Source organism: Podarcis melisellensis (assembly GCF_964234715.1).
Source record: "Podarcis melisellensis genome assembly, chromosome: 10".
In the NCBI taxonomy this organism is placed as follows: Eukaryota; Metazoa; Chordata; class Lepidosauria; order Squamata; family Lacertidae; genus Podarcis; species Podarcis melisellensis.
The window spans coordinates 41,687,549-41,696,844 of NC_138542.1; the positions used below are offsets into that span (position 1 = coordinate 41,687,549).

The 9,296-nt window shown below is 40.1% G+C and overlaps 1 protein-coding gene across 1 annotated transcript in view; it reads left to right on the forward strand.

Annotated features, from left to right (window-relative positions):
* The window catches only part of LOC309379401 (uncharacterized protein), a 101,097-nt gene extending 92,458 nt beyond the window's left edge, over positions 1–8,639 (forward strand). The window contains exons 9-10 of the mRNA XM_081928512.1: positions 7,882–8,036; positions 8,420–8,639. The gene's annotated coding sequence lies outside the window, so the exon portion shown is untranslated. The remainder of the gene's footprint in view (positions 1–7,881; positions 8,037–8,419) is intronic.
* The last annotated feature ends 657 nt before the right edge of the window (positions 8,640–9,296 follow it).

Consider the following 9,296-nt stretch of genomic DNA (forward strand, 5'->3'; position numbering starts at 1 on the left):
TTGTAGTAGCTAGTTCTGAGTTCTGACTAAACATACTTCATCTCTTGTCACCAGCATTTCCCTTAAACTTGTTTGGGCAAGACTTCAATTTTCTGAAGTAGTCCTTCGTGCCTCAAATTATTTCCTTGCCTCTCCTTGTTGACCATGCTGGCATTCTCTTGGCCTTAGTTGTATTTTTGCCCATCTGTGATATACATTGTAGCTTAACTTCTATTTATCGTGGTTTGAATAATCCTCAAACTTTTTCCTTTTTTTTTTTTTTTGGAGGGGGAGATTATACTTTCTTGCTTTTACCTTTCAGCTTCCTTGTTATTAATCCCCTCAGTTTTGAATCTTTTGAAATCAAATGTGACAGGATTGGACACTCACATCCCACAAATATTGAATTCGACAGTTCTGTGGTCACTGTTTCTAATAGGTTCAACAGCACTTGCACTTATACCAGGCAAACTGCTAACACCATATTGGACCCAAATATGTATACAATCCAGCCAAACATAAGCCTTTTAAAATCTGATTGATCTCAGTCAGTGAAACTGAAATCAATAGGCTTAGAAGTGTTCCGTTTGTTCCGTTTGTTTCTATTAGCACAGCCAGACATCCCTTTCATTCATCACAGCAGCATCTGCGTGACAAAGTTTCCATGGATTAGGCCATTGCACAGTTAGCCCTTGCTATCCACTTGTGGTTCTTGACAGGAAATGATACACATGTGTATGTTATGTTTCCTTCACATCCTCTCTTCTGAATGTGGAGAAATGATGTTGATTCAGAAAATATCTAGAAGCCCCATAATACATTCCTGTCACTGAAAATGTGAACAACCTGACTTGTTGAGCACTTGTTGAACCAGATATGTGACTCCTACTGCTTTGTCACTTATTAATGGCTTAAGAAAAAAGGGCTGTTTGTTAGATCTGGATTGTGTTGAGCTCGGGTTGTGGCTGACTGAGGCAGGTTGCAAGGCAAAACTGGAGAGAGAACAAGGTAAAATCAATCGGTGGCCAGCAAGAGCAGGATTTCCTTGCTCTGATCAAAAAGGAAACCTGACCCAGTGGCTTCTGTTGTACTTGGAGAATGCTATGTGACTAGCTATAGCTTATTGTAATAAAGAGACTTCCGTGCTTGTGAGACATTGCCTTTCCTATGTGTAACAATTACAGTGCAAATGATGACGGTGATGATGACAGGCAAAATCTAGTTGGTGCAACTCTACATTGCCTTCAGCCAATGGTGATATGATACAAGTGTTGTTGTGCTCAGGACCTGCTTTTAGGATTCCTGTAAGCATCTGGTTAGCCACTGTAAGAGTAGGATGTTGGAATCGATGGGCAATTGGCCTGATCTAGAAGGCTCTTCTGTTTTGTGTTCTTAATAAATTGCAGCAAAATCATGATTTCTGGAAGATGTATTCTATTCCACAGGGGTGACGCATCCCATTTTACTGCTTGAGGTGAAATAGGAAGTGCCGTCCCTCCCTGCCGCCACTACCACCTCACCTGCTACGCTGCCTCTACCAACAGTTCTCTGTCGGCTGAAGAGGTGGCGGGGCAAGAGGAGATGCCACTTCGTGGTTGGACTGGGTCTGCTACTCCAACCCTGCCAGGGACATCGGTGTGTCAAATCAGATTTGTGAGCAAACGAAGCTACCACAGGCAGTCCATTGATCCTGGTAGCTTAAAATAAGTGTTGTTAGCTCTGGGTCTTTGGTGCCAAGCCCTGGATCTTCTGTCCCTTTCACCCATACTTTAAAAAAAAAAAATCCACACATTTTAATAACTTTGCTTACAGAGTAGTTGGGGACTTTGGCAGATTCCAGTTCCAGTGAAATTCCATACACCTTCTCTCTTAATTTTCCCAGAAGCATAGTATATATTTATGCAAACGTGTGTTATGGGTCTGTGTCCCAGGTCTTTTAAGCACCTACTAACACCCCTGAAACTTGGTATTGTGCACTGTGACAGGCAGCAGCTCTCCAATGTTCTGAAACAAAAAATAACCCTTTTGAGGTATATTATCAGAAATCCTAGCTCTCTGATCTTCATCATGCCTACACTGCAATGTGCATGCATACCCCATTAAACCTTTGATATGCATCCTTATTCAAAAAGAACCACAGTCATTGCACAAAACAGGTTGCACTTTGCCAAATCTGGAGTGAAGTGATTTTTAAATGATTTTGTACTATAATTTTTAAAGGTGTCTTCAATGGTTTAATTCATCACCTTTTATGTCAATTGGTATTGATTGTCTTGTTCAGTTAGGCATGTCCACAGTGTACTTCTTAGCTCGTTTTTAAATTAGACTACCCACATGCTATTACTTATTCCTTTGACCTCTTGCACCAGCACACAGGTGCTGAAACTGGGGGTGTCTATGATGTTTCACTGGCACTAAAGACCAGGTACACTGTCAGCATTTCAAAACACAACATTACCTGGCACAGTTGTTAGCGACCACGCTTTAAGACTTTCATTTCGATGTAAGCTCATTTCCAAAACCATTGTCTTTCTTAATGAGCCTGATCTTTCATAAAACACAAAGAATATCATCAAGTAACCGTGTTCAAAAGGTAAATGGTCCATGTTTGCTCATGCTGTCTTCTTTCATGATAATTTCTTTATAGTCCAAAGTGTGTTACCCTGTTTTAAAAAAATGAGCATTGCCACAGAGGAAATGAAGTGTCCAATTATCTTCCTTAGCGAACCGTGACTGCAGATTTCTGTGTCTTTGTCCCCTTTTGTCTGAATAAGTCTTTCCTCCACTGAGATTGCTGTAATCACGTATTTGGGTGGAATGAAATAAGATACCTGGCATCTTAGCAAGGAGGGGTCTTAGCTCAGTGGCAGAGCTTTGCAGACAGAAGGTCCATGGTTCAATTCTTTGTATGTCCTGATCTAGTTGGAAGAGACCTTTGTATGAAATCCTACAGAGCTGATGCCAATCAGCATAGACAGCATTGAGCACTCCTAGGTTATAATATTCAATATGATCCCACATCATATTTGGACCACTCCAGCTACAGAAACAGGTGTTTCTTCCACTTGGCATGCAGTACCCATTTCCAATGCTAGGTTGAGCCCTAGAAGAAAAAGAGCATTAATAAAAGTAATAAAAGAAATGGATGTGTGGGGAGCAACTTTGGTCACCTCTTAGCAGCCACAACCAGCTCCCTACATAACTTGAGCTTCTAAGGCAGAAGCTGTGACTTCCAGGCAGATTCAGCCCCTGCAACTCTCTGTTTAGAAATAAAGCAGCACTAAGGGAAAGCTAAATGGTATAAGCATGGCACATCCTGCAAGTACAGCAGCTAAAGCAGTCTCCTTCCTTGTTTAACAGCTGTCACTGCTCTGCTAAAGTGTGCTGGCTTTAATTCGACACATTTGAAACTTCTTTAGCTATAATGAAATCCCATTTCTAAAATGATGTCTGCACGGGAAGTTCCTTCACTCCTTGCCCAATGCTTTCATGCTACCAGAAATGTGGTGTCCCATAAGTGTAGTGGAATGTAAGGGTCTATATAGGAAGCTGCCTTATATTGAGTCAGACCACTGGTCAGTCCAACTCAGAGTTATGTAAATTAAATGGAAGCAAGTCTCCAGGATTTCAGACAGGGATCTCTCTCATCCCAACCTGGAGATGCTGGGGATTTGGGGATGGAAAACTGTTATGTACTAACCTTGGATCCTAGAACAATAGGCAAGTAGGTTCCTAGAATGCAACAACTGATTGGCCTGAGGCTTGGGGGGTAATTCAATCACTGTTTTACAAGCTGCAATAAAGAGCATGAAATGACTACAGGACTCCGAGTATATTTCAGAAACCCAGGCCCTTCTGCATGCAAAGCAGATGCTCTGTCACTCAGCTATAGCCCTTCCCCAGAGCTGCATGGCTTGCATTCAAGTGGCCGCAAGTTCAGTCCCCATCACCTCCGTTTAAAATGATTATAGGAAGCAGTACTGGGACAACTGGCCCAGGACCCAGCACCAATAGTTGGGCTTAGTATTAGGGGAGTGGACCACTGCTCAGTGGTACATACTTTGCATGTATATGCTCCCAGATTCAGAGCTCACTTAAAGAATCTCAGGGCCAGGAAACACATCTGCATGAGTTTATTTATAGTAAGCCCGCAACTTACATGGGGGTTATGTTCCAGGAATCACACCTAAAGCCAAAATCGTGTATAGTCAGCACCCATTGGGTTCATTGACAGCCGGGATTGCCAAAGTCATTTCCCCCAGAACTCTACCCACTTTCTGTCCCCTTTTAATTTTTTAAATATTTATTTACACACGTGTAAAGCTGAATGGGAACAAGTTAAATGTGAATACAATGCCGGCTTACTGTATAATAGTTTTATACAACCCTTCATTAAATTTGATTCTAAGGTGGGTTACAACATTTAAATTGCTAAAAGTATAATCCACAGTGAAATCAGATTTTAAAACTACTTCAGATGCTGTGGTGAATAAAGAGCAGGTGCCATAATAAGGCAGGTGTGGAGAACTGCCTTCAGCCCAAAGATTGCATTTTCCTACGGTCAACCTTTGACGTGGGGCACATGTCACTGGTGGGTGGGGCTCGAGGCAAAAGTGGGAGGCTGTATTTGACCCCCGGGTCTTAGGTTCCCCACTCCTGTGTTAAGGGGCTGCAAGACTCTTTTTGGGAGGTTTGAGGACCCTTGAACCAATGGTCTTACTTAGCCTTAGGTGGCCTTATATGTTCAGGAAATCAGTGCTTGCCTTGTTGCATGAACAGTTTTCAACCAAGTGAAATCTACCACCATCTGCCTTGTGAACTACTGGGGAGATTGCTGCAAGGGCATCATATTTCTGTGTCTCATATGTAATAATAATAATAATAATAATAATAATAATAATAATAATAATATTTATACCCCACCCATCTGGCTGGGTTTCCCCAGCCGCAGCCCCTGTGTGCTATAGTCTTCCTGCACCAGTAGATAATGACTTACATGGAATTTCCAAAAACTACTATTACACCTACAAACCTCACAACAGCACCCTTGTGGTGCCAGCAAATACACATTGTGCAGATATTTGGGCTGCCAGATATACATCTTCTACTGCTCTTTATGTGGAACAATTTAGTCATCTTAGGACTCTGGCCCATGCAATTGGCTTGCCCATCTAATAAAAACAACTTACAGACACCCACTGTTTTCTACCCATAACCTAAGAATAAAGAGGCCTCTTTGCAGCAGCACGTTTGAATGTCATTGTAATGTCACCACTGTTAGCTGCATTTATGTATCTTTTTACAAGGATGTGCTTTGGGAGAAATGCAGACAGCATCACTTATAATAGATGGCTCATTTGTAATTCTGCAAGCAATAAATCGAAAGTAATGTTATAATTTTGAATTCAGACAAGATTTCTGGACTGTGCCACACTACTAGAGCTGTGTGGTTTTTTTTAACTACACATTTTTAATATTCAGAATTACATTTAAATAATAATGCTTCAGGTAAGAACTGCCTCAATAATTTGAACTCTCCCTCCACTCTTACTTTTTTTAAAGCACCGAAGGCATTGAAACTGAACTTGAAATTATAGAAGGGATAGCACCTTTATTCATTCCTGCAATTTCTGACATCTCAGTTTGAACATTGCCTTTCATACTACAATGCATGTGGGGAAGTCTAAATATATGATCCATTGATACTAATATTCTGCATTAAAGTCTTAGTATTTTATAACAAAATGTATAATTCCACTGTTGTTACAGTGATATCCTTTGTGCATAGTAAAGTGAAGTATCCAAAACCACTTTTGCATTCCTAGAATTTAGTTTTGCAGTCAGTGCCTGGCGTGCCCTAGTCCATGGGGTCACGAAGAGTCGGACACGACTAAACGACTAAACAACAACAACATATGTGTCATTAAGTAGGATTGCCATATGTCTGGGAAAACGTGGACATGTCCTCTTTGGGGGGGGGCCAATGTGCCCCCCCAGGTGGATTTTTACATTTTAAAATGTACTTACGGGACCGCCTCTCCTGGTATGCCCTGCGGTATGCCCTATGGTCCGCAAATAATAATATCTTGGAGGTCCCAGGCCCCAAGGAGGTTAAACTGGCCTTAACTAGGGCCAAGGCCTTTTCAGCTTTGGCCCCAGCCTGGTGGAACGCTCTATTGCAGGAGACCAGGGCCTTGCGGGACTTGAAATCCTTCTGCAGGGCCTGCAAGATGGAGCTGTTCTGGCCTTCAGTCTGCCTGGCCTTCAGTCCGGACCCAGTTTGACCCCCCCTCTATGGGACTCTGTACGTTACCTCTTTGCGCCTTTTATCGGCTCATGTGGGACCAACATGGATAGCTGGCCCTGATATATATTTGAGGTTCCCAACCCCTATGGTTGTAATTTCATGGACAGGCATTTAATTTTAGCCTGATTCTAATTTTTAAGTTGTATTTTAATCAATTGTTAAAATCAATAAATCAGTAATCAATAAATTACTTGAGGGGGGCTGTCCCCCAAAAGTTGATGTGCATTGCCATTCAAATGGTGTGTGAGAGCTGCATTTTGTTATCAGTTATGTGGAGCAGGGCTTACCTTCCATATTTTATTCACGTTGGCACCTCTGTAACACAGCATCTCAGTCCTCGGAGTTTTGGAGACCCTTAATGGAAGAGCTGTTTTGACTAAATGATGCAAGTTGGCTTTGTCTGAAAATTCTGCGCAGCAGAATCATTAAATGAACATGAGCATAGAAACTTTACATCCTTTCACCAAGGCATCCTGGATTAAAAGTACATTGAAGTGCTCAGCAGTTTAAGGAATTAGTATTTTAATTGCATTGTTTAACCAATTAACTCAGCCTCAGTGTTTAATAATGTATTCTAGGAAATAGTAAGTGAGACTTGTGGGCATAGGGCGGTATATAAATTCAATAAATAATTATGATAATAAATCCAATAAATGGTATTTTTTTCTCCTTCTTTGCTGTATTATAGTATTGCATTTGTTCTAATTTACTTGCATACATGGATCTAGAGAGAAAACAGAGGCAATTCAATTATTACAAATAGATTATGCTAAAAAACCTACTACTAAGAAATTATATATATATATATATATATATATATATATATATATATATATATATATATATATATATAATGTATATATTATCCTAGAAAATTAATAATAACAATAGAGCTATATTTTTGGATGAAAAGGTTATGATGGCATCATAACCAACTACTCATGATAGTCTGAGCTGTTAATGAAAATCCAAACCTAGCCATCCATACACCTATTCAGGATATTTATTTGTTTTTATAGCTGCATCTCTATTGTCTGGTGCTATTTCCGAAGATTAGTCCATCCAATCATCATAATCAGTCATCTATTTTCCTACAGCAAAAAGAAAATACTGTATTTCTTTTTTTATTGAAAATACTGTTTTATCGAACAAAAAGAAAATTATGTTTGCATTGGCAAACAGACAACAACAAAACCTTAGGAGATTACTTGGCATTGCAAATTAATAGTGGAAAAACAGAAGAATTATAATTAGAAAGGAAAATAACTTTCCTTTTTCATATACTTGGTGTGTTTGGGCGGGGGAAGAGTGTGTGTGTGTGTGTGTGTGTGTGTGTGTGTGTCCCTCACCAGCTTCTTAGAAAATAATGCAATTCAGGCTGAGGAGAATTACCGCCTAGCAGATTCTATTTATCTGTAGCTTAAAAAGCAGCTGCGTTTTTGTAAAAACCAATGAATGTGGCAGTCCTACTTAAAGGTAGAAGAAAAAGAACACCCCTTGTTTTGTAATAAGGGGATTTTCAATTTAAAAGCGAGAGAGGGCCTGTTGTGTGAAGTATGGTTATTACATTCATTGTATTCTATCTCACCCACCAGGAGGCTAATAATGAAGGAGTCAGTAAAGGAGGCCAGTGCCATGGGGGTTATCTCACAGTCCCAGATGATGGTTAAGTTGAAGAAGGCAGAATCGCTTTTGGATGACATTCAGGTCTGAATGATGATTTAGAGAAGAAAAGGCTATTCTTCCCAAGGTAAACAGTCCATGTCATCTGTCGGCTGTATATATTGGTCTAAAATATGTTTATATAGATATCTGTAAAATTTACTTTTATCACTTTCAGGGTTTTTTTCTTTCCGTGTGACAGTGAGCTTTCAGCAATGTATTTCTGAGACAAAAGATGCACTACGGACTCAGCCACACCTAAAGGGAAGCTTTGAAAGAATTGCCAGGTTCACTTTTAATAATGAGATAAAAAATTGCCCACATGGAGTCAGCAGAAAATGAAGCAGTGGCAGGCCTGCTGCAAATAATTCCAGCAAGGGCCAAGAGACTAGTTGAAAAATGACTTCATGAGGTGAATATCCTTAGTTCTTACTTACGGTTTTGTAACCATGCAATCATTTTCTCTTTTAGGAGCCATGAATGAAAGCGTATTTCAGCACAAGCACATCTCCATGCTAAATGGCCCTCTGAACATTTGTCATTTGTGTTGAGTCCGCTGACAGACCAGCTATCCTTATTGCTGTTATTTATGACAACTAGTTTAATATATGTAAATAGGCACAAATAGCCGTCAAAAGGCTCCCAGAGTGGGAGACGTAATAAATGTGTGTGTCTGAAGCATCTATGTGAATGTGTGTCCGTGTCTTTGTTTGTCTCCTTGCTTCCTTGTGGCAATTTTGTCATCCCTCGTAGCTTACATTTTTCAAAGGGAGGTGCTTAGAGATGCACATTGTGGTTTCAATTCTTCCCAAAACAAGTTAAATATATGAACATATTTAACTTGGGTTCTGTAACTAAACTTTAATTTCCAATACATGTATGCTTAAGAGGACACAACTGGCATACATGGTGATATGTTAAGCATTACTCTCTGGGCCCCTCCAACAAATGAATAATCAGTTTTCAGTGCAAACTAAGCTTGAGAATCAATCTATCATTGGGTCGTAGCCACTTTTGCTTTATTTTGCCCCATAAACAAACACATAATCAAAAGAAGTTTTCTGAAATATCTAACCCCAAACCTTTTTGTCAGTGCTATTCATTTTCTTTTTTTTTCTTTTATCAGACATGCAGCCTTCCCTTTTAAAAAATGGAAAAATTGGAGTCTGGGCTTCCTCCCTGCTGAACGTCCTGTAGCTCTTTGCTTCCTCCTTTTCATTTCAGGCTGTCAGCCAACAAGGCAGTGCAGCTGAGACAAACAATTTCCTTCTTCCACAAATAAAGGCTGCCATGCAATGCAAAAAGCACTGAAAGAAAACTTTCAACCCAAGGCTGCGTTTCTTAAGAA